General features: G+C 39.2%; 1 long non-coding RNA gene across 1 annotated transcript; it reads right to left on the bottom strand.

Moving 5' to 3' along the window:
• Positions 1 to 214: 214 nt before the first annotated feature.
• On the bottom strand, positions 215 to 25261 carry LOC309667001. Its single transcript, XR_014267464.1, has 2 exons — positions 19931 to 25261; positions 215 to 19546 (listed from the first exon to the last, which is right to left on the bottom strand). It is a non-coding gene; the product is annotated as an uncharacterized lncRNA (long non-coding RNA).

The raw sequence follows: 25261 nt of genomic DNA, 5'->3' as shown, positions 1-25261 counted from the left end.
CTCAGACATCTGTGATCAGGGATTCATTGCAGGCAGCTGTGTTACCTTTCAATACGTGAGCAAGCCAATATCCTTCAAACCTCAGAGTGATGAATATCACCCCCAGTTACAAAGAGGTTTGTTCCCTTGCTTTAAAGTGAGAATCCAAACCTTGAAGTTTATGAAAAACCTTATTGAAAAAACAGTGAGTGGTGAAATACAGTTCAGTGTCACAGTTTTTTTTTAAAATAAATTTATTTATTTATTTATTTGGCTGTGTTGGGTCTTCGTTTCTGTGCGAGGGCTTTCTCTAGTTGCGGCAAGTGGGGGCCACTCTTCATCGCGGTGCATGGGCCTCTCACTATCGCGGCCTCTCTTGTTGCGGAGCACAGGCTCCAGATGCGCAGGCTCAGTAGTTGTGGCTCATGGGCCCAGTTGCTCCGCGGCATGTGGGATCTTCCCAGACCAGGGCTCGAACCCGTGTCCCCTGCATTGGCAGGCAGATTCTCAACCACTGCGCCACCAGGGAAGCCCAGTGTCACAGTTTTTTAAAAGAAGAATATGGGCATCTTTAAAAGGAGGTAATGATAAACACATTTAACCTGTTAGTCCCTAGTGAGCTGTAAATCACGTTCTGAGATCTCAAAGCCTGAGGTAATCATGTGAGCCTGGGCAGGGATGGCCTGAAATCATATTCTGGTGACATTATAACTTTGGCATTGACCTAAGGTTGTTATTTAATATCTCCAAGCCTCAGTTTATCTGCAAAAAAGGAGAGTGGTAGGATTATTTCTCAGGATTAATACGGAAATAAAAATAGATATTTTGTAAAAGCTCAATAGTTGCTGGTAGAGGTGTTCCCACATATATGACTATATATCCCAGTTCATCCGAACCGCATTCAACTCCCGAAGTTATGACATCCAAGTAGTGGTGCCTTACTCTGTTCAGGCTGCTATACCACAGGGTGGCTGTAAATAAGAGAAAGATATTTCTCACAGTCCTGGAGGCTGAGAAGTTCAAGATCGAGGTGCCAAGGATTCAGTGTCTGGTGAGCCCGTCTTCCTGGTTCATAGACGGCTGTCTTCATTGTGTCCTCTCATGGTAGAGGGGTAAAGGGTCTCTCTGGGGCCTCTTTTATAAGGGTACTAAATCCCATTTATGAGGACTCCACCCTCTTGACCTAAGGACCTTCCAAAAGCCTTACCTCCAAATACCATCATATTGGGGCTTAGATTTCAATATATGAATTTTTTGCGGGACACAAACATTCAGGGAACTCATAGTCTTGTTGGAAAGACAGACAGTAACAATTCAGAATGACAGATTCTCTGGTAGAAGTTACCACTGGAAAGTAGTGAGGGGATAGTGGATGCCAGGTGCAGTGGTTATTACTTTTCTGTTTTAAGAAAAGTATTTTTCAATGTCTCCTGTGAGATAGGTTAAGGTTAAGATGGTGAAATATGAGCTGGATTAGAGAAATGTTAGCCAGTTTGCAGCTGGCTGGCTAACTAGACCCAAAGGATATTAATGAATAGTCAGTTAACCTGTATAGATTTCTAGTGGTAGACCGCAAGGCTCTGAGCCCTTGTCTTATTCAGCTTTTGTATTAGTGGTTTAATAAAGTCATAGAAGGCATACTCATAAATATATGCAGCAGATACACACCTGCCAAAAACAACTAATTTAAATGATAATGGAATCAAGATTTATAGTGATTTACTCTGTTGGGATATGGCATCAAAATAAATCAGATCCAACTTAAAAAAGGAAGAAGCCTTCATTTATGATTGTACTGTTGTATCCTCATAAACATCCTTACTGTTTGTGCTGGTTATGGCAATTTCTTTTCTTGCACCTAAGAGATCCCCAACTGAGACAGCTGATAGCATCAAGTTCTCAGGGGCCTAACCCGGGAGAACTGTGGAGCTGCTAGGGGGTAGATGAGGGAAGCAGATTGGACTCTATGGCTTCCTACATAGGTAAGGGAAGTGTGTTAATCAATTTTGTTTGAAGTTGAAAATAACATAAATAAAACTAAAAAACAAACAAGACGCATTGCATGTCATACTTACAAATCCCAGAGATAAACCTGTGTGCAGCATAGTTGGAGCCAAATGCTCCCTGTAGGGAGAAATCTGCGTCTCTCAATCTCTTGACTTTTGTTTCCTGTGTGCTGTATTTATTCTTAGATTGGTTCTCATTATATGGGGATAAAGATGACCCTCAACATCTCTGACATATTCTACTAACTTAGCAGAATGAAAACCCCTTTCGCATTAGTTCCCCCAGGGCCCTAAGGTGGGCTCTCATTGACCTTAGGTCACATCCCAACACCAGTCGCTGTGGACAGGGTAGGGCGGCCATATGTAGGTCGTGTTCCCATTCTAGGTTTGGAAGGGTTAGTGGCAGCAGGTAGGATCATTTCTATCCAAACCACATGAGGTAGGTTCCCACACAAAGAGGCATCCTATGAATAGAAGCGGAGGGAAATGGATACTAGATAGGCAGACACAACAGATGATCAGCCTGGAGGTAATATTCCCACCGTACTATTCACAATAATACTGGATAAGATGGGATGGAAAATGGTTAGAAGAACTGCGATGAAAAAACTAAGGGGAGGTGTGAGAGCTGTTTTAAAGCTTGTGAAGAGTGAAGAGTCTTCCTGGAGAAGAGGGCGCTGGCTTGATTTCTTATATTCAGAGGATAGAAATAAGATTACTGGATAGAAGATTCTAGGAAGCTAATTTTAGTTCAATATGTGGAAAAAATTCTGTAATGACTTATGTTGTCCAACCATGGTCAGTCACAGAGCAAGCTCTTCCCAAAGGGAGGGACTGGTCACGAATTCCTGTTGATGAAGAATGTTCCATTGGGTGGGAAGCTGAATTAAATGACCACCAAGATATCTGTTTTATCTTTAAGTTCCTATAACTCTTTGATTTTAAATGATATGGCAAGCATCCAATGCATTACCTAGACAGATTTGTTGGAATCCAGCTATTTCAAACTGCCAAAGCCAGAAATTTGAACCCTCTGACCAGGTTAATTAGGAGTGCCTGTATACATGGGTATGTGTCAGTATAAATGTAATCTTTATGAAAGTACTTCTTGTTGCTGGAAAGGCCCATGTAGCTTCTGGAGAGTTATTTTGCATTTCTTGGCTTAAGTTTAAGCACTAAGAAGTCTCAGAAATGCACCCAATAGCCTGACTTGAGATTTCCATTTATAAATACTTTGATTGTATTATGATTAAAGGAAGTTGATTAAAAGGAAGGAAGATAAGTTTTAAGTTCTGTAATGAGTGGATCTGGTGGTTTGGAAAATCCCATATTAATGTTTCTCTCATTCACTTACAGTCTCTGAATGACGATAATGATAAAGCTTATAGCTTTCGTTTGCCGAGTGCTCACTCCTGATGTTAATAGCTAACCTTTGCCGCTATTGCTAAAAACAGCTGCTATCTTTTACTGGGAATGATTCCAAATACTTTATATGTATTATCTCATTTAATACTCTTAAGACCCCTATGAGGCAGGTACAGGGTTATCGTCATGTTATCAATGAGCAGATGGAGGTGCAGAGTTTAATAGCCTGTCAGGTTCATACAGTTGTAAGAAGCAGTACTGCGATGTGCCAAAAATGGTTTCATATGTGTTATCTTCTTTAAATCACAGAACAGCCCTGGGAAGAAGGTATAAATAGTTCCATTTTTGAAATGATGACGATAAATATCAAGAAGTCACTTGTTTAAGGTTATGTCACCTAGCTATCCGGTAGTGATCGGAACTGGAGTCAAGCTGCCTCTGAAACTTGTGCTTTACTTTCTCTTATATTCTGGAATCCAGAATGGTGGATGCAGCCCTGACTGGATTGGTCTTGGACTCCGCTGTGAGCTAGTCTTTTCTTTGGGGCAGCTTCTATCACACTGCCCTCTGCTGGTCTGGGGTGTAACTGGTGGCATCAAGTGTCTGCTCAGCTCCTCGGGGTTCCAGAGAGGGGCAAGAAAATCCTCAGAGTTCGTCACCTGCCTTGTCTTCAGATTGTTAGTTCCTTGGGTGATACCACAGTTCTTTTGTTTCTTAGCCTGTGGATTTTCAGGGATTTCCCTAAGAGCAGAGTTTCTTCACTTTCTGCTGCCAGGGACTGTTAGGGAAAGGAGCTAGGGAATCATTTTCCTGGAGCATAAGTTTATGTAACAGTTGACAGGGATTAGGAGAATGGAGTGAAAGGTCAGTGACCATGACTTATAGTCTTAGAGTGTCCTGTGCCTTATAACAAATCTGTTGTGTTTTTAATCCTGTTCAGAAGAAAATGAAACATCTGGCTACCCAGGGGCCTTTGTATCTTTGTAATTAATCTGAGGTACTAAGTTATATTGTGTAGATCAAGAATTCAAGAAACAAAATAATCTCCCCAAATTCTCATGAATTATGTATATAACATCAGTATATATGTGTGTGTGTGTGTATATATATATATATATATATATTTACGTGTATAGGTCTCTACTAAAGTATGTGTTCAGAATCTCCATTAGTCTGTCTGATCTCTTTATATCTTACTCCATGTTTTAATCTACACCTCATAAATTTTATTATGCTGAATACAATGACTCTTTCCAGTGAACATTCTGGAAACTGTCCTACAATGGTGGTAGTGACTTGGATTCTGGGTGAGAGGGTCATTCCTAAAATGGTGCCAGGGAAGAGGGTCCTGAGCTGAATCAGCACAGGAAAGAGCAGAGTCAGTATGGAGAATTGGACGAAGGTCATGGATGGGAAGGCAACAAGCCCGGGGAGCAAGAACAGAACAGAAATAATTAGAGACTGGGCTGTGATATCAGCTCCCAGATAATGATAAGGTCCCTAACAGATTTGTCAAAAAAGCATAACATGAGCTACATTTTGTATTTGCATTTGTTTTTATTTTCATAAAGATAGAAAATAAAAACAAAGAAAACTTGTGAGCTCTTTGTAACGGTTTTTCCTTTGTGCCATCTCTATTCCAGATGGTATCCTTTCTGCCCAGGCTCACTTCTTCTCATGGCAAGTTTCTCAAAATGAAACTCCGTTTAGAACTTTCAAATGAAGGAATAAACAAATGCACAAGAATTTAGAGACCCCATGCAAATATAATCTCAGCCACACAGAGTTTAACTTCATCTGTTGTTGTTATCAGCTGAATCTTAGCTGCTGCTTTCACGGCGAGGCTGTCCAGGTCTCAGAGGCGTTCCCCATTATATGACTCCGGAAGCCCCGCCAAGGACTTCGGAGAGCACAAATGTTATTTGGTCCATGATATCTTTAAAAAGTGTTTCCCAGAATCATGAAGGAAGAGAGCTCAAACACCTGACTGGAGATTATTTATCTAGAATTAGTAACCAAGCTGAAAGCGCCGCATACACCCAGCAATGTTACAGAGAAGTTTGTGGAATCAGCTGAGAGATGAATGATACTTTATTAATTTATTTTTAAAAAATTTGTATTGGAGTATGTTTAATTTGCAATGTTGTGTTAATTTCAGGTGTACAGCAAAGTGAATCAGTTATAATACTTTATTAATTTAATCTCACCTTAAATCACTTGGCTCTTTGGTTAGAATACTTTCGCACTTTCTCTTTTCCATGTTTATCTCAGAGGTCCTAAAGCATTCTTTTTTTGTTTACAGGAATGTGGTGATGGTATCATTGGCAAAATAACATAGTGGGAATAAACCTGCTAATTTATGTTACTCAAAACATAAGCTATTAATTTATGAGTAACTTGTGAGTAGCATTAACCTGAAATTTCTTATAAAGCTCCTTGCTTGCCCCTGTCCACTTATGTAGAGGTCTAGCACTACTATCATGAGTAATTGCCACTCCCTGCGTGTCATCCGCCTCCAGTATTAATTTACTTCCCTCATCTACCGTGAAGTTCAGATGCAGGATGGGAAGACGGTTGAGGAGCAAATAGAAACAAGCAGCTCAAGACTGACTTTGCAAGCGGGACCCTGCTCCTCTTCCATGTGGTGCTCTCATGCATGGGACTGGACCAAGTGGTTCAAAGGGTCAGTGGTGGATTAGGAGTAACAACGGATGTACTGTGGATGAAAAGGAGAAACGAAAGGGAGGAGTGTCAAACTGTAGTTACATATGCTGGTTCTTCAGTAAATCCAAAGGTATTCAAGTGCCGACTGTACACTGAACACCACGCTCAAACGTCACTGTGGTAACATTTCCCTAGGGAGTTAAAATGGCTTGCAGACTACTGAGTCCTCCAGATAAACCTGCATTTTATATATTACCCTATATGACTGTGATGTAGACAGTCAATGAGACATCCTTCAAAATGCTGTTTTGGGTACCATTTGGAACTTGGTGTGGAAAAAATAATTTTATCATCCTTTTTTTGGGCGTATGTGACTTAGTAATGAAATTTACTATTTAATAAGTGATTATCTAATAGTACCATTTTTTGGCAATCATAATAAAAGATATTACAAGGGGGATCAGTTGTGAAAGGCATAGAAAATAAGTACGTATTGTACATATTGATACATGAACTCATTTGAAAATGCAGGTGAGAAAGATTGTGTTATCTTGGAGAAGCCAGAATGGGGGTGGGGTGAAGGATAGTTAGTAATAGGCGGGCTCACTGAGCATCTGGCTATGCCAGGGGCCCCAGAGGCAGGCAGGGGGCTCAGTATCTGCTTAGGCATGAATAGGCTCTGATTTATTCTGAGGCAAAGCAGAAATCCCAACTCAAGGACAAAGACAAAGAATGAGTTTCAACCCATTGTTTGCCTGTTGCTACAGTTGATTTTTATGGGCTCCATCACAGTTGTAGGTGCTCTCACCCCAGGGAAAGGAAATAATTTTCGATTGTCTATTTATGAAGAGTTTTCAGATAGGTTATGAAATTGAAGCCTCAAACAGTTCTGTAAAATGGGTATCATTTCCCAATTAGGTTAAGGAATATCAATTGTAACTAAAAGTTTCCATTCAAACTCAGGTGTCCTGACTCCAAATTTAGTGCCTGGAATTTAGTTATGCTATGCCCTTGGGAAGTAGCTGTATATTAATTATTTAGGTCCATTTTAAATTTCCCCAGAGCTGAACAAAGTTGGGACGAGCCATATTAAGAGCTATTCTTGAGAGATCGGTGCAGTAGCCTTCTACTGAAACGAAGGTCTGCTTTGCAACAGAAATTGCTAAAAATTTTGTAAATCAAGTTAACAGAACCATTTGGATAATGTTAAAAAGTATTTACCTAAACATGTTTTACAACTTCATTTCCTGGAATCCAATTGTTTAAATAACTGCACCATTGTAAACACACAAGTGTAATTTTGCTAAGGAGTTGATTTTGACCAGAAGCAATCAGATTGGTTAATTACTAAAAGGATGATGTAGTCCTTGGGGGGAAAGTACTTAAATATGACATTTGAAAAACTTTTCTAAACATAATGTTAAATCTTTAAACTATTTACAGAGAAAAACTAAAGATTTGTAACGCTAGGGAACTTGCCTACATTTCTTTGTCTGAGTTCAAAATAATTATCATGTAATTCCTATAGGTCATATGGTTCTGAAATAAAATAAATAGTATGAAATAAATGCAGGGAATTTGATAAATTATGATCCCCTTTAGGAGCAAAAGGATTTATTTATTTATTACAAATTTATTTATTCATTTATTTATTTTTGGCTGTGTTGGGTCTTTGTTGCTGCACGCGGGCTTTCTCTAGCTGCGGCGACCGGGGGCTACTCTTCATTGCGGTGCGCGAGCTTCTCATTGCGGTGGCTTCTCTTGTTGCGGAGCACGGGCTCTAGGTGCACGGGCTTCAGTAGTTGTGGCACGCAGGCTCAGTAGTTGTGGCTCACGGGCTCTAGAGTGCAGGCTTGTAGTTGTGGAGCGCGGGCTTAGTTGCTCCGCGGCATGTGGGATCCTCCTGGACCAGGGCTTGAACCCGTGTGCCCTGCATTGGCAGGCGGATTCTTAACCACTGCGCCACCAGGGAAGTCCAAAAGGATTTATTTTGACAGCATTTTTATTTGCACCAGTTGTTCTAATAAAGATAATTTTCATATTTAAAAAATTATGAGGTTCTGATTTTTCTCCTTTATGGAACACACCTATCGAATAAGACAATTAAAAAAACTTACAGAGCCCTCCTAAACGGAGGCATTTAAAAAAATATGCCTGCACTTTTTCTGCCAGCCATTGGTGGTTGAAAACGTGTAGTGTTGCAGCAAGAGCCTGAGGTTATCGTAATAACTGAGTGAAAATATAATAATGTACTTGAAAGCTCCTGGCATGTGGTAGAATCTCAATAATCAAGCATTAAATTCTTCGTGGAGCTGGATATTTATGGGAAAAAAAAGAATTCATTTGGAATTTTACTTTCAAAAATCTTAAAAATTTACTTGGCTCCAAACTTTCAGCAAACATATATTGTGTCCTTATGCATTTGCGACCTTGGAGCCACGTGCTATTTTCCCACAGCAGTGTAGTTCATGTGCCAGTGATTAACTGCAAGCATTGTTTATTTTGTCTTCATTAGCAGAAGCTGACAAGAGACCCAGTTTTCTCAGCCTCAGCTAAGAAAGGAGGAGTCAGCTTTGATAAACTTGCAATACTTCAATTTCAGTGAAATAGTGATCTGGAGGCAAAGCCAACACATGAATCGACTGTTTCTCAATTCATGTGGAGGCCACATCTAGATTGCACAGGTACTCCATTTTCACAAGCAAAAATGTCAGATAATTCTATTGTTTCTTAGCCCAACTACCTTGTCTATCTTTCCCCTTTCATATAGAGAACGGAAATTTATATTTAAATGAAAAAATAACTGACAACTAGTTTATTGATTGTTTTAATGTCTTTATCAAAGACCATATTAGTTTTCATTTGAGAAATCTTTTTAAAGTACAAATAAGAATACTCAAATGTGTACTGAGAAGTAATCTCTAATAAACAGTAAATGTTCATTGAACAATAATGAACAATAGCATCTAATAACAATAATTGAACAATTAAATAATAATGTCCAATGACTTGTGACACTGATCAAATGTGGCTCCTGAATCTTTCCAGCTGTATCAAATGAATAATCATGATTAACCTGGAAATAGCTTTAGGGTTTTTACAGATTTCTTAATTTAGAAAATATTAACAAGGTGTTGGGGAAGCCAAAATGTTTATCCCTCTAGTTTCAATCCTGTAACAGTTATATGTCAACTTAAATGTCTCTTGTAGCAAATCTAGCCAGCCAGCCAGCCACTCTCCCATGATTGTACTAGACACAATGAGGAAGTTGAGGGAGAAAAATTCTCAAGAAATTTGGAGATACCAGACATGAAAAATGTGAGATCATAGTGTAAGGGAGGAAAACCTTTTCCTCTACCCTCTTACTTTACTCTCTTATTCTGAGGCCTGTGAATTAAACTGACAAAAGACAGAGTAACAGAACAGGTTTATTTCATATGCACATGGGGAACCTCACAGAAAAGAAGTAAAAACCCCCAAAGTGGTTAGGTCTGGGAGCTTATATACTGTTTTAACAAAGGATGATAAAGTGTGGAGAAGTGATAAGACAAAGGAAAAGGGGTTTGGGCTTCTAGGGCAGTAAATTATGGGAAAGTAAACACATGGAAGAAACTAATGGAAGATAAGAGTAATTTGGTAAGATTTGTTGTGCAGACTCAAATCAGTGCTTTCTCCAGTGATGAGACTCATCTCCTCTTCCTGGTATGGGAAAAGGGAGAGGGGACACTTTCAAAAAGTGAAATTTATGCCCTGCTTTTAGGTAGAAAGGGAGAGGGCAGAGAACTCCTCTTGTATCTGCTGTTTCTCAATTGCCTTCAGCTCAAAATAATCCTTATGCCAAAGTGACATATTTTGGTGGTGGCATATTCGGACACCCTTCAATAGCATGGTGCAAAAAAAAGCAAACTAAATATAAATCCCAGCCTGGGTCTCCCTCTTACTACTAATGTGTCACTACAGATGTGGTTTAACTTCTCTGATATTAAGCTATCTTATCTAAGATGGCGATGATAATATTGATCCCACCTATAAGGTTTGAATAAGGACCAACTGAGGACTGCATGTGAGCCCTTTATAAACTGTTAAGAACTTTATGCATGTTGAGTATTACATGTTAAGTGCACCATGTGGGGTAGACTCCAAATTAGTTTTTACCAATTAAAAAAAAACATTGCACCTAGAAATTCTGATATAAAGAGGGGTGGGTGCAAGAGAGGTCTACTCTGTCAAGAAGTTTATTCCTTTTTCACATCTATAAAGCAATGCAAATAGTTTTATCTTCTATCTTAAAATACATTATGATATCCTTTAAAAATTATGCCTAAGATTCTTATGTGCTTCTCTCCCCCTCATCCCTACCCCCAGTTGACAAGCTTTGCTCAAAATGGAATAAATAGTTCTCCAGAAAAGTATTAGTGATGGCTCAAGTTTTAGTGACAGGCCTCCTAGAGGAAATGGCACTTAAACTGGCGTTGAGGGAAGAAAAGGCTTGGCCAGGATGAGGACAGAGAGAGAATAGTCTTCGAGAATAAAGCAAAAGCATAAGCAAAAACAAAGAGATGGCAAGAACAGAGTGTGAAGGGAAATTTAACTGTGAAAGTATCTTAAAACATTTCAAAATATAACCCAAAAAGTAATTTAATATTTAAAAATGATTCCTTCTGAGAAGTCACTTCAATGAAGCTCTTTGTTCTATGAATCCTGGCTATTTTGTTTTATTCTTTATCTTTCTGAAGAGCATGATCTAATTAAATCTATTACTTTGAAGACCAAGATAAGTGTCAAAATGGCCACATGTACAGTCCTTTAAAAGAATGCTCTTCTTTTATAACAGAAGGCAGCCTTAATTTGGTTGAATGCAATAGTAATTTTTCTTTTCGATAAGAGCTTTGGGTAAAAAAATAGTTATCCAACTCTTCTTTTGAAAAATGCCAACTCTTCTGAAAAATGCAGCAGATTTTTTGGAATCAAATGAAAATGACCTTTTTAGACACAGGAAGCCAAGTAATTCATGAAGATGCCCAGCTTTGTTTTAGCAGCAAACCAAGAAGGTGCACTTTGACAGAGTTTATTTTCAAGTTGGTGAAAAGGAAAGGACAGTGGGATGCTTTCCTGTATTACCAGTGAGATGCTTTCCTGTACTACCCATAGAGCATATTTGTCACTTCACCAGACTTGATAATGAGATGGACTAAGCCTTTCTAGAGACATTTGGAATAGAAACTATTATCACGCACGTGAATAGTATCCTTCAAATCTCTTATGTTCAACATAAACATTAAATGTGTTCTTCCTTCTCTTTGGAAGATTCTAGGGGCGTTCGGCAAGAAGAGGCTGCTGACTGGAGTCCAGAACCGAACTAGTCAACTCTCTGAAGTCAAAACAGTGTCTGAATGATGAGTCCCCAGGCAGATTTCAGGAACGTAGAACATTTGGTGAGTTTGCATATTGTACCAGGAGCCTCTTGTTTTCTCTGCAGGTTAAACCAAAACCAAGAACGTTCTGGGGAACCAGAAACTCTTGGGCTCTAATACTGTTCTTTGAAAAGCCCTCTTCCACTCCTTCACTGACAAATGCAATCAGATTCCTGCAGTGTGAAGTGCATTGTGCTGAGGGCTAGAGAAGACGAAGGAATATAAACACATAAATCTGTGTCTCAGGGGAGTGTTCAGTTTTTAGGGGAGACAGGCATACATACAAATAGATATAATGAGATTAAATAAAAAATTAGTGCCATGACATGCATTCATTCTCTCTTTCAACAGATTTTACTGATCATCTGTTGTCAGCTAGACACTCTGCTTGCCTTGTTAGGAAGTTTAGACTTCATCCTATGGGCGCTGGAAGCCATTAAAATGTTTAAGCAGGCACTAGCTTGACAAGATTGTGTTTTAGAAGGACCTGTCTATTCTAAAGTGACAAGATTAGAGTCAAAGCAACCAGTGGCAGTTGTTTCAGTGATCAAGGCAAGAGATGATAGTGGCCTGAACTAAGGCAGAGGAGTAGAAACGGAGGGAAGTGAACATGTCTGAGGAAGTACTGTTGGAGAACTTGGGCATTGATGAGATGCAAGGAAGGTGTAGGGAAGGGGAAAACCCCAGACTGGGACTCCGCAGAAGATGGGTGTGAGCCCATGTTTGGGAGGAAATCTGGACATAACACTGGGAAATAATACTGATGTTCTGGTTTCACTTAAGGCAAGAAGTGGAGAGGACTTTCAGGGAGAATTTAAGGATCTAGGGGAGTTTGCTTGGTATACAATAAGGCAGTGTTCTCCACAATGGATCATGACGCATCAGGGGGTCAAGAAATCAATTTAGTGGATTTTGACTACCATTACTTCTACTTTCTTAAGATAATTAATTAATTAATTTTTGATTGCATTGGGTCTTTGTTGGTGCGTGTGGGCTTTCTCTAGTTGCGGCGAGCAGGGGCTCCTCTTCGTTGCGGTGCGCGGGCTTCTCATTGTGGTGGCTTCTCTTGTGAAAGAGCATAGGCTCTAGGCACGTGGGCTTCAGTAGTTGTGGTGCGCGGGCTCAGTAGTTGCGGCGCACGGGCTTAGTTGCTCTGCGGCATGTGGGATCTTCCCGGACCAGGGACCCGTGTCCCCTGTATTGGCAGGCGGATTCTTAACCACTGTGCCACCAGGGAAGTCCTGTTTTTACTTTTAAAAGCAGCTTTTTTGAAGTATAATTTACACACCATAGCATTCACCTATTGTAGGTGTACAATTCAGTGATTTTCAATTTATACAGTTGACCGTTGAACAACAGAGGTTCGAACTGCGCAGGTCCACTTATACATAGATTTCTTTCAATAAACATATTGGAAAATTTTTTGGAGACTTGCAACAATTCGAAAAAACTTGCAGATGAACCACGTAGCCTAGAAATATCAAAAAAATTAAGGAGAAATGTATGCCATGAATGCATAAAATATATGTAGATACTAGCCTATCCTTACATGCACGTAAGGTGAGTGAGTGATATTTAATCTAAAATTAATAATGTGTTAGGGTTTTTTTTTTTTTTTTTTTTTACTATTTTTAACTTTGCTTTCAAAGAATTATATTACTGTACAGTATGCCTCTCTCTCCTGTAATTGGAGCCTATTATCACAGGTAAGTGGATTTTTAAAAAATGTAACAGTGTTTCCAATACTGTATTATGAATATGACTGTAATATTGTATGACATAAAGTTTTTTATAACGATTCATTCATTAGTGTATATGCTAGGCTACTGTGAAGCAATTGTATTGATTACACTAGGCGACCATAAAGCAATCATATTTCTGCTTCTTTGTTATCAATGCATGAATTGTTATACCTGTAAATAAATATGAATTTCTTTTTCACATTATCTTTTCATTTTTGATGTCTAGTGTTAGTAATACACATAACATCTACAGTGTTTTGTATCATATAAGACAATACTGATGTAGGTACTGACAGATGATTCATCTTGTAAACAGATGATGTAAACTTATGGTATAGATAAGTATAGTATAGTACTGTAATTGTGCTTCCTCTTCCTTATGGTTTTCTTAATAACATCTTCTTTTCTCTAGCTTGCTTTTTGTAAGAATACACTGTATAATACATATAACGTATGAAATGTGTGTTAATTGACTGTTTATATTATTGGTAAGGCTTCTGGTCAACAGTAGGCTATTAGTAATTAAGTCTGGGGGGAGTCAAAAGGTATACATGGATTTTAAATTGCCCAGGGGGTCAGCATCCCTGACCCTTGTGCCGTTCAGTGGTCAACTGTGGTTGTAAAGCCATCACCACAATCCAATATTAGAACATTTTTAACACCTAGCAGGTTTCCTTGTGTTGTTTGAAGTTCATCTCTGCTTCCATCCTCAGCCCTAGGCAACCATTGATCTGCTTTCTGTCTCCTTATATTTGCCTTTTCTGGACATTTCATATAAATGGAATCATAGAATATGCAGTCTTTTGTGTCTAGCTTGTTTCCCTTAGCATAGCATTTTTGAGGTTCATCCATGTTGAATAGGTATCAACAGTTTGTTCCTTTTATTGCTGAATGGTCCGTTGTATAGATACATTGTGTTACCCATTCACCAGTTGATGGACATTTGGACAGTTTCCAGTTTGGGGCTGATATGAATAATGCTGCTATGAACATTTGTGTATAAGTCTTTGGGTGGACATGTCTTCATTTCTCTTGGATATATCCCTAGGAGTGGAATTGCTGTGTCATCTGAAAAGTTTATGTTTAACTTTTTAGAAACTGCGAAATTATTTTTCAAAGCGGCTGTACCATTTTACATCCCAGCAGCAATGCGTGAGTGTTTCAGTGGCTGCACACTCTCCAACTGGTAGTGTTAGTCTTTCTGACTGTAACTCTTCTAGTGGGTGTATTGGTATCTCATTGTGGTTCTAATTTCCCTAATGACTAATGTGGTTGAGCACACAATGAGCTTATTAACCATTCATATATCTTCATATCTTTTGTGCATTTTGTAGCTGGGTTATCCTCTTATTATTGAATTACGAGAGTCCTGGATATATTTCTTTACTAGATACAAGATTAGCAAACATTTTCTTCTAGCCTGTAGCTTGTCTTTTCCTTTTCTTAATGGTATCACATTAGAAGCACAGAAGTTTTTAATGAAATCCGATTTCTTAATGTTTCTTTTATGGATTTTGCTTTTGGTCTTTTATCTAAGAACTCCTTCCAACCCATGGTCACAAAGATTTATATTCTCTTCAAGAAGTATTATAGTTTTAGCTGTTATATTTAGGTCTCTGATTCATTTTGAGTTAAATGTTGTGTATGGTATGGGGTAAGGATATAACTTCATTTTTTTTTTTTTTGCATGTGGGTGTGCAGTTGCCTCACAACAGTGTTATTTATTTAAAAAAGACAATAGAATGCATTGCACATTTTAAAATAAAATGTGTGTATATTCCATGTGGTTTCTGAGTTATATAAAAGAAAAAGCTTTAGTATTTTGCTTTTTTGTGATCAAAATATCTTCAAAGCTACTGCAGTATGTCTTCCAGAGTGTACAGTGCAAAAATTTGGGAAGGAGGAAAAGGAGAAGGTAGGAAGCAATTGAGGTTGGAAGCCCAGAGTCAGGACTTAACATCTAGGGCAATGACCAAGTTCAGAGTGAGTGATATGAGCTGGTGAGGGCCCTATAATATTGGGGAACTTGGGCTCTAGACAAAAGCCAATCATGAGTAAAAGAAATCTATGAAAGTATAATGAAGGGACTGTGTAATTCTAACAAGCAGGATTAGAGTAAATTCCCCACTGGGAGAGAACTTTTGAGTTGGACTTGAAGGATGAATAGGCTTTATCAGGCATCCCAGGGAAGGAGGCACTTCACTCAAGGGAAGAGCAGAGGTAAGAAAAGGAATAGATCAACTGGAAAGAAAAGAGCCACTAGCCCATTGTGGTGAGAGACGATAGAAAAGTAAGTCAACTGTGATGAAAATTCCACTAATGTAGGAAGCTGGGTTTGAAGTTTTTAAAACCAAAACCTTACTTGGTCTCACCACCTAACTAAATAAAAACTAGTGTTTGTGTTTTTCAGTCATCTTCTATTTAAAAGTTTGATTAAAATAATTAAATTAATGTTTGTTGTATATACATGTAGGAAAGACTTTTATCCATTCACTGTTCAGTCTTTCAAAATTTGTCTTTTTTCATTCTTTAAGACTCACTTTTTTCCAAGTGATAAACTTTTTAAATTGGCGTTGCCTGTAATGACAACCTGTCCACCCTTTTACATTTTTACTTAAAAAAAAATCTACAGCATCACGAGAAATTAGAATATCAGGCCTGCCCCTCTGTGTTGTCCTTCTTCCCCAACCTTAATAATCCATGTCAATATTTAAACCCCTTTAGTAGTAGAACATTCTTCACAAGGTTAATGGTACATTCATGTGGGATCTTTAACTCTTCCAGTTGTAATTTGAATTATTTTCTGCAAGTTAATTTTAGCATACAGGCCAAAAAGAGGTGTGGGCAGGTGCACACCATTTTACAGCTCACAAATATGTTTTCAAAATCCCTATTGGATATCTATCACAAATATCGATGTCTGTCATTACCTTGCTTTTTGGCCTTGAACAAATATAATTTACCAGGCCTTGATTGCCTTACCTGTAAATTCAGAAGCTTGGACTATTCTAAGGTTCTCTTGCTACAATAGAAGCATGACTATTTTAGCCATTCCCATGGACATCTTCAGCATAAATTATATTCACTTATACAAGCCAAGATCCAAAAGCAACAGATAAATCCACCAACTGGACAGAAAAGTGTGATGAATAAGAATAATGGACATTCATACACATTTATAAGAAATAACATTTCCTTTCATACTAAACTTTTAAATCTTAAACACATTAAATACCTACATCATCTGTGTCAGTGTGAGCCCGTGGACCAAAACAGATCGCACTTTAGGGCCGTAATACTTGACAGTGTCTCCTCAGAACATTTTAGGGTGTTTTCTATAAATGACCTGGATTTTGGCACTGCATTTATTGCCTAGTATTTTCTTTTTTGGCTGTCAGTTTAACCTCAGAGCTACATCATAGAAGTATAGGAACTACACATAGTGGTTTAAAAATATTTACTGTAAATTGGAATAAAACTTAGGAAATAGATGATATTTTAGTATGCTATTTTAAATATCACAGTTCCTCTTTTTAAAAAGCTGGCAGAAGTAATAACTTAGTTATCTGAATGTCTTTAAAGACTAAGACATAGCTTTTTCCTGACTTATTTTTAGTCTTAAAAAGCAACGTTTTTTTAAAATCCAATTTTGGAGGCGGTAGAGACACTTTATAACAACCATATTTATGAACTTACATACATATTCAGGGTATAGTAGAAAATGGTGTTGTAGGGAGAGGCCAGGACTCAGAGATAATGTCTAGTTCTGTCATTAACTAATTGTGAAGCCCTGGATGAATCTCTTACACGTACTAACCATGGGTTTTCTCCACCATAAAAGTCAGGGGACTGAAATAAATGATCTCTAAATCCCTTTCTAGTTCTGATAATTTTTGTCTATATTTATAATTTATTCTGTGTAGAGGCAAATAGCCAAGTTTTATAGAGTAATATTTACCCATTAGTACAAATACTAGGAACGTCTCCTTGAATTGAAGCAGATCAGCCTGGGAGGACTGCCTGCGTAAAGAGATGTGAAATGATATGTCTGTGTCTGTGTTTGTGTGCAGAGCTGAAGGCTGAAGTCCAATGACTCTCTTTTTGCTTTGTGTCAGCATTGGTACTAATCAGATGGTTGAATTAGCTCTGAACCCCTCGCAAATCAACCTAACTCATTTGCGAGTGGGGAAATTCTGAGGAAGCAATTGCTTAGCACTTAGTCTGAGAGCTGTAAATAGAATCTGATTTAATTGCTCAATAATACAAAAATAATTTATCTCCCAATAATAGAGTGGAAAATTTAGGCAATCAACAAGAAAAACAACCCCACAAAACACAAAAGCAGTATCCAGTGGGAGACAAAGTACTTTAACCAAGGACATTTTCCTGGGGTTCCTGAAATCATCCCAGAGGCAGCTGTCTCCTCTGCCTACATTCAAGCCCGGTCCTATTTGTAGGTTTCAAAAGTAGCAATGCAAACGTTTGTTTCATCAACGTGTTTGGCATGTGATAGACCTGTACTAAAGGATTATTTTGCCATGAGTCCTAGTTGCAAGGAATGTGCTAAACTCAGAAGAGGTATTTCTAGGACACAGTGCCTGGGGATAACAGGCATTCCTACAGCAACTGCCTCAGACCATGGTACCAGATCCCTGAGCACTGGTTTTCTTTAAGTGATGCCGAGCATCCCAAGCTGGGACAAGACATCAAAGGAAACTGACTGAACGAATGCCCTGCTCGAGTTATTAAGTGTGTTATTAAGCTGACATAGAGCTTGTGAGGAAGGGCTGAGACTTTGGGTTAGTCGAGGACAAGAACCTGTTACCCGTTCTGATAACAAGCTATCTTTATTTCTCCAAGTGTGTTGATTGATAATTTGGGCTGGGGAGTGCGCAGTGGTACCAAGAGTACAAGTCACTTAGTAGAGGGGGCCAAAAGGGGCAAGACACAGAGGAGGAGAGAGTGTCAGACTACAGCAGAGATAAGTCATGTGAAGTGGTGGACAGAACAGGGACTGTGAAGCCAGGCAGAGTCAGGTGTTCATCTTGGCTCTGCCACTTCCAACTGCCCGGTTTCTATCTCAGTCTCCTCATCCGTAAATCAGTAATAATACCCCCTACCTCATGAGATCTTGTGAGGATGAAATAACGCGTGTAAAGCGCCTCAAATACAGTGAGCATTAAAAGAAGTGATCTTTCTCCCCCTGCCCTCCAGCAATGTTATTGTGTCCCCCCCAGATTCATATGCTGCAGTCCTAACCCCCAGTGCCTCAGAACGAGACTGCATTTGGAGACAGGGTCTTTCTTTATTTTTTCTTTTTTAAATTGAAGTATAGTTGATGCATAACACTAAATAAGTTACAGGTGTACAATATAGTGATTCACAGTCTCCAAAAGTTATACTCCATCTGTAGCCACTACAAAGCACTGGCTATATTCCCCGTGCTGCACATTTTATATATAATATCAATAGTTTTTACTTCCTAATCCTCCACCCCAAATAGTCCCTCCCCCCCTTCTCTCTCCCCACTGGTAACCACTAGTTTGTTGTCTATATCTGTGAGTCTGCGTCTTTTTTGTTATATTCACTAGTTTGTTGTATTTTTTAGATTCCACATATAAGTGACACCATACAGTATCTTTCTTTCTCGGACTTATTTCTAAACATAATACCCTCCAAGTCCATCCATGTTACTGCAAATGGCAAAATTTCATTCTTTTCTATGGCTGAGTAGTATTCCATTGTGTGTGTGTGTGTGCACGCATACACCACAGGAGATAAGGTCTTTACGGAGACAATTAAGTTAAAATGAGGTCATTAAGGTAGGCCCTAATCCAATATGACTGGTGTGCTTAGAAGAAGAGATTAGGACACAGATGCACACAGAGGGAAAACCATGTGGAGAAGCAGGGAGAAGATAGCCACCTAGGACTTCTAGCCTCCAGAATTGTGAGAAAATAAATTTCTGTTTTTTAAGCCACCCAGTCTGTGGTATTTTGCTATGGTAGCCCTAGCAAACTAATGTAAGCACCAACCCCTACCGCACCTCCAGCAGAAGGGCATATGGCAAAATATGGCCACTGTGGGGAGAGAAATCTAACATCCAGAAGTAGCTGTAGCTTGTAGGTAATAGTATACCAGGGACACCTAGACTCATGCCAAACCATTTGGTGTGTACTATGTGAAGGAAAAACAAATACCATGAATGTGAAGTAAGCCAACATTATCCAAGCAAGGTATAAATCTCTGATAAAACAAACTTTATCTTATGAGTAAGAGAAAATAAAAATTTTAATAATGGGTGTATTAAACCTTTATACATAAAACCAGACATTATTGGAATTACGTGCTGAACAGACTAAAAAGTACAGTTGGGCTTCCCTGGTGGCGCAGTGGTTGAGAGTCTGCCTGCCAGTGCAGGGGACACGGGTTCGAGCCCTGGTCTGGGAAGATCCCACATGCCGCGGAGCAACTGGGCCCGTGAGCCACAATTACTGAGCCTGCGTGTCTGGAGCCTGTGCTCCGCAACAAGAGAGGCCGCGATAGTGAGAGGCCCGCGCACCGTGATGAAGAGTGGCCCCCGCTTGCCGCAACTAGAGAAAGCCCTCGCACAGAAACGAAGACCCAACACAGCCATAAGTAAAATAAATAAATAAATAAATAAAAATTAAAAAAAAAAATGCTACAAAATAACTTGTAAAAAAAAAAAAACAACAAAACACACACACACACACACACACACACAAAAAGCACAGTTGACCGTTGAACAATGTGAGGGTTAGGGTCACCTATTCCCCCAACCCAGGGTACAGTTGAAAATCATGTACTGCTATCTCCGTGTCAAAAAACAAAGGAATCAGGCTTCCCTGGTGGCGTAGTAGTTGGGAGTCCACCTGCCAATGCAGGGGACGCGGGTTCGAGCCCTTGTCCGGGAAGATCCCACATGCTGCAGAGCAACTGGGTCCATGCGCCACAGCTGCTGGGCCTGCGCTCTAGAGCCCGCGCGCCTGGAGCCGGTGCTCCGCAACGGGAGAGGCCACCGCAATGACAAGCCCGAGCACCACGGCGAAGAGTGGTCCCCACTCGCCTCAACTAGAGAAAAGCCCGGGTGTAGCAACAAAGACCCAGTGCAGCCAAAAATAAAATAAATAAAATAAATAAAATTAAAAAAAAACACCATTCACTTATTCACTTAAAAAAAAACAAACAAAAAACCCAAAGGAATTGATAAATGACTCATCCAAGGGCAGGAAGCTGAAACGGTTTGGCTAGAATAGGATTCAAACCCTAGTTCTTTTGATTCCACATGTTGTGATCTCTAATAGAACACGAGCTTTCCCCCACGCTCAGTTCATTTAAAGATCTGTAAAATGAAGATACAAGTACTATATTCATTGAAAAAAAATTCTACATATAAGTGGACCCGTGCAGCTCAAGCCAGTGTTGTTCAAGGGTCAACTGTAGTTATTGTTGCCATTATTGTAATGATGGCTAAAAGCGATAACAGAAATCTTAATTAACTTAAAAATCCCAGTGTGTTGGTTTAATAAGGTGCTTCAATTTAAACCCCACGTGGACATGAGTAGTCATCTTTTCCTACCGGTCTAACTCATTGAAAACTCTCATCAGCCTTACTGCTGCCTGGAGGGAAGGCAGGTGAATAGGATGCACAGGGAAGGGCTTTCAAAACAATATCTTCTCATCCAGAACACACTTCAGTGTAGCTGTTGAAATGCTTTAAAATGCCTTTTCAATGTGCCAAAGGACGAGCAATGAACTTTGGAGGGCTGTGTGCTTTCTTGCTGATTTGACTGTGAATCTTTTTGTAGAAACTGAAGCCCATTTTATGTATGTATGTATGTATGTATGTATGTATGTATGTATGTATGTATGTATGTATGTATTTATGTATTTATGGCTGTGTTGGGTCTTCGTTTCCGTGCTAGGGCTTTCTCTAGTTGCGGCAAGCGGGGGCCACTCTTCATCGCGGTGCACGGGCCTCTCACTCACTATCGCGGCCTCTCTTGTTGCAGAGCACAGGCTCCAGAGCGCAGGCTCAGTAACTGTGGCTCACGGGCCTAGTCGCTCCGCGGCATGTGGGATCTTCCCAGACCAGGGCTCGAATCCATGTCCCCTGCATTGGCAGGCAGATTCTCAACCACTGCACCACCAGGGAAGCCCCCATTTTATTTTAATGACTGCAAAGTGAGGCAGCAATGTAGATTCACTCTAATGAACAGGATTGTCTGCTTAAGGAAGGCCAGCACCATCGCCTCTAACCCGAATTTAAAGGAATACGAATCACTGAGATTAAACAGATATTAACATTTTGCCATATTTACATCGGAAGGAAGGAAGGAAGGGAGGGAGGGAGGGAGAGAGGGAAGAAGGAAGGGGAGAGAGAGAGAGACAGAGAGAGAGAAGAGAGACTTTTGGTTTCACTTCCAATATGTAAAGAGCTTGGAAGTCATAGCTCCCATTCTCACAACAAGAAAAAAGCTGAACAAAGTGATAATCAATGACGTTTCTTAGATGCATCAGAGAACTGAGGTCACAGGGCATACTGCCTCCACCTAACTGGAGAGACAGGCAAATAAAGAAAATCACAGCCAGAATCAGCTTACTGGGAGCAGAAGCTGTTAGAGCCAGTAACTGGTAGGAACACTTAAAATGGTAATTTTGACAAGTTGCTGGAGGCTGAAGTGTGGACTAGCTTGAGAGTTAAAAACTCCTGGGGGTTCAGTCTTGAGGAGGTGTCACACTTTTGTGGGTTTACCTCCAGGAGTCGCACTAGGATCTCCCAGTGAAGATCAGAGAAAACTCCTTTCCTGTTTCAGCAAGGAGGAGGGGGAAAGTAACCTTCTGAATTATGCCTGGAGAAAAAGTAATCATTTTGAAATACATATAGAGTGTTCTCCATGACAAAGACCTGTCCTGTAGGGCAAACTACTTTACCAAGCTTTGTCTGACCTGGGGAAAGGGCAGTTAGACAACTCTAGGCCCCTCTAACTTTCTTCTGTCTCACAAGGGGAGAAAAACTGCCTAAGAAACACTTCTGAAGGTCAAAGTGCAGGGACTCTAGGTACTGAGAGATTGATATCTAATCATAGGATTGTGGAATACTTCCCTTCCCCAGCATCTTAACCACATCAGCAGGGCTCCAGTATAATAATGGTGGATTACAATGAAGGAGCTGTAAGGCACAGACTCTGTTTAAGAAGGAGGTCATAGGGAAATTCAAAGACCACAGGAAAGAGAAACAAACAAGGGAGCTAGAGGAAACTGAAGTCCCTGGCACCAACAGCTACAGAAAACATTAAACATAGCCCAGCTCCTAGCCAGATTAACATAAAACCTCACACTAAAAGCCTAATTGCCTCAGTTCCTATTACCCAATACATCATGTCTGACTTTCAACAAAAAATTACAAGGCATGTTCAAAGGCAAGAAAAGACATAGTCTGAAAAGAGAAAGCAAGCATCAAAACCAGACTCAGCTATGTCACAGATTTTAAAATTATCAGATATCTAATTTTAAATAAATATGACTAATATGTTAAGGGCTCTAATGGAAAAAGTAGACAACATGCAAGAACTGATGAGTACTGTAAGCAGAGAGGTGGAGACTCATTTGATGAGGCCAGCATTACCCTAATGCCAACGCCGTGTAAAACAGTACGAGAAAGGAAAACAACAGACCAATATCTCTCATGGACACGGATGAAAAAATACTCAACACAATGTTAGCAAATCCAATCCAACATAGACCTAAATGTAAAATGTGAACTATAAAACTTCTAGAAGATAATGTAGGAGAAAAATCTAGGTGACCTTGGATTTGGTGGTGAGTTTTTACGTACAACACCAAAAACATGATGCATGAAAGAAAAAATTGATTAGTTGTACTTTATTAAAATTAAAAATTTCTACTCTGTGAAAGACACTGTAAAGAGAATGAAGATAAAAGCCACACACTGGGAGAAAATAGTCACAAGATTTGTATCTGATAAAGGACTTGTATCTAAAATATACAACTCTGGAAAATCAATAATAAGGAAAGAAACAACCCAATTTAAAAATGGGCAAAACATCTGAACAGACGCTTCACCATAGAAGGTATACAGATGGTAAAAACGCATATGAAAAGACATTTACCATCATTTTTCATCAGAGGATTGCACGTTCAAATAACGAGATACCACTTAGAATGGCAAAAATCCAAAACACTGGCAATACCAAATGCTGACAAGGATGCAGAGCAACAGGAACTCTCATTCACGGCTGGTGGGAATGCAGACTGGTACAGCCACTTTGGAAGACAGTTTGGCAGTTTCTTACAAAGCCAAACATAGTCTTACTATACAAGGCAGCAATCACGCTCTTAGCTATGTATGCAATTGAGTTGAAAACTTACGTCTTCATAAAAATCTGCATATGCATGCTTATAGCAACTTTATTCATAATCACCAAAAACTAGACACAACCAAGATATCCTTCAACAGGCAAGTGGATATACAAACTGTGGTACATCCAGACAATGAAATATTATTTGATAATAAAAATTAATGAGCTATCATCCCCCACCCCCCCCAAATGAGGGAAACTTACATGCGTATTGCTCCGTAAAGGAAGCCAGTCTGAAAGAAGACTCCATACTGTATGATTCCAACTGTATGACATTCTGGAAAAGGCCACCTATAGAGAGAGTAAAAGGATCAGGGGTTGTCACAGCTTTGGGGGATGGGTGGAAGGGATGAATACGTGAAGCACAGGGGTTTTTAGAGCAAACTAGGAAAGTGTTCTGTATAATACTCTAATAATGGATACATGACACTATTTGTCAAAAGTCATAGAACTGTACAATGCAAAAAGTGAACCTTAATGTAAATTATGGACTTTAGTTGATAATAATGTATCGGTATTGTTTCATTAATTCTAACAAAGGTACAACAGAAATGCAAGATGTTAATAATAGCGGAAACTGAAGGGGACAGGGTTCTATAGCAACTCTCTGTGCTACCTGCTCAATTTTTATGTAAATCTAAAACTGTTCTAAAATATAAAGTCTACTAAAGAAAGAAAGAAAAAGGAAGGAAGGAAAGAAGAGGGAAGGAGGGAGGAAGAAAGCTTTACAAGTACATATGAAGTTCCCCAAACCCATCTCTTCTTCCTCTCTCTCCTTCAAGAGGTAACCATGGTCCTAAAATTGGTGTCTTTTCCCATTTTTCGTTTTACATTTGTAACATGTATACATACCCACATACTTTAATAAACAATATATAGTATTATTTTGGTATTTTACAATTTTATATAAATGACATACTGTATACATTCATTTTGATCAACTATATTAAGGTATAATATACATACAAAATAAAACCCATCAGTTTTAGGTGTGAAATCTGACACGTTTTAATAAATGTATACAGTGTGTCACGACCACAGCAATCATGATATAGAAATCTCCTTTGCAGTTACTTCTCCCACCCATCACCTGACCTTGCAATCACTGACATGCTTTCTATAACCATAGTTTTGCCTTTTAAAATGTAAAGAATTTTAAAATTTGAAGAATTTTATCTAAATAGAATTATACAGTATATATGTTTGTTTCTGGTTTCTTTTCACTTAGCATAATACTTATGATACTTACTCATCTGTGTTTATCAATAGGCCATTTCTTTTTGTTTCTGAATGGTACTTCTTTGTATTGCTACTTCACAATTTGTTCATGTATTTACCTGTTGATGGACGTCTGAGTTCTGTCCAGTTATGGGCTATTACATGTAAAGCAGCTATGCCTGTTGTGTACAAGTCTTTCTATGAACTTATGCTTTCATTTCTCTTGGGTAAATACCTAGGGCTGGAATGGCAGGATGGTAGAGTAGGTTTATGCTTTTAGGAAACTGACAGGCTGCTGATGATGTTGCTCTTTACATTTCCACGTGCAGTGTGTGATAATTCCAGTTGTGCCTCCACGTTGACACTCGGTAATGATCAGTCTCTTAAATTTTAGCCATTTTAATAGGTGTATAGTGGTACCTCATTGTGGTTTTGATTTACATCTCCGTAATGACCAAGCATGTAGAGCA

The sequence above is a fragment of the Balaenoptera physalus genome, assembly GCF_965194825.1.
Source record: "Balaenoptera physalus genome assembly, chromosome: 9".
NCBI lineage: Eukaryota > Metazoa > Chordata > Mammalia > Artiodactyla > Balaenopteridae > Balaenoptera > Balaenoptera physalus.
This window is presented reverse-complemented; position numbering and strand designations above follow the sequence as displayed.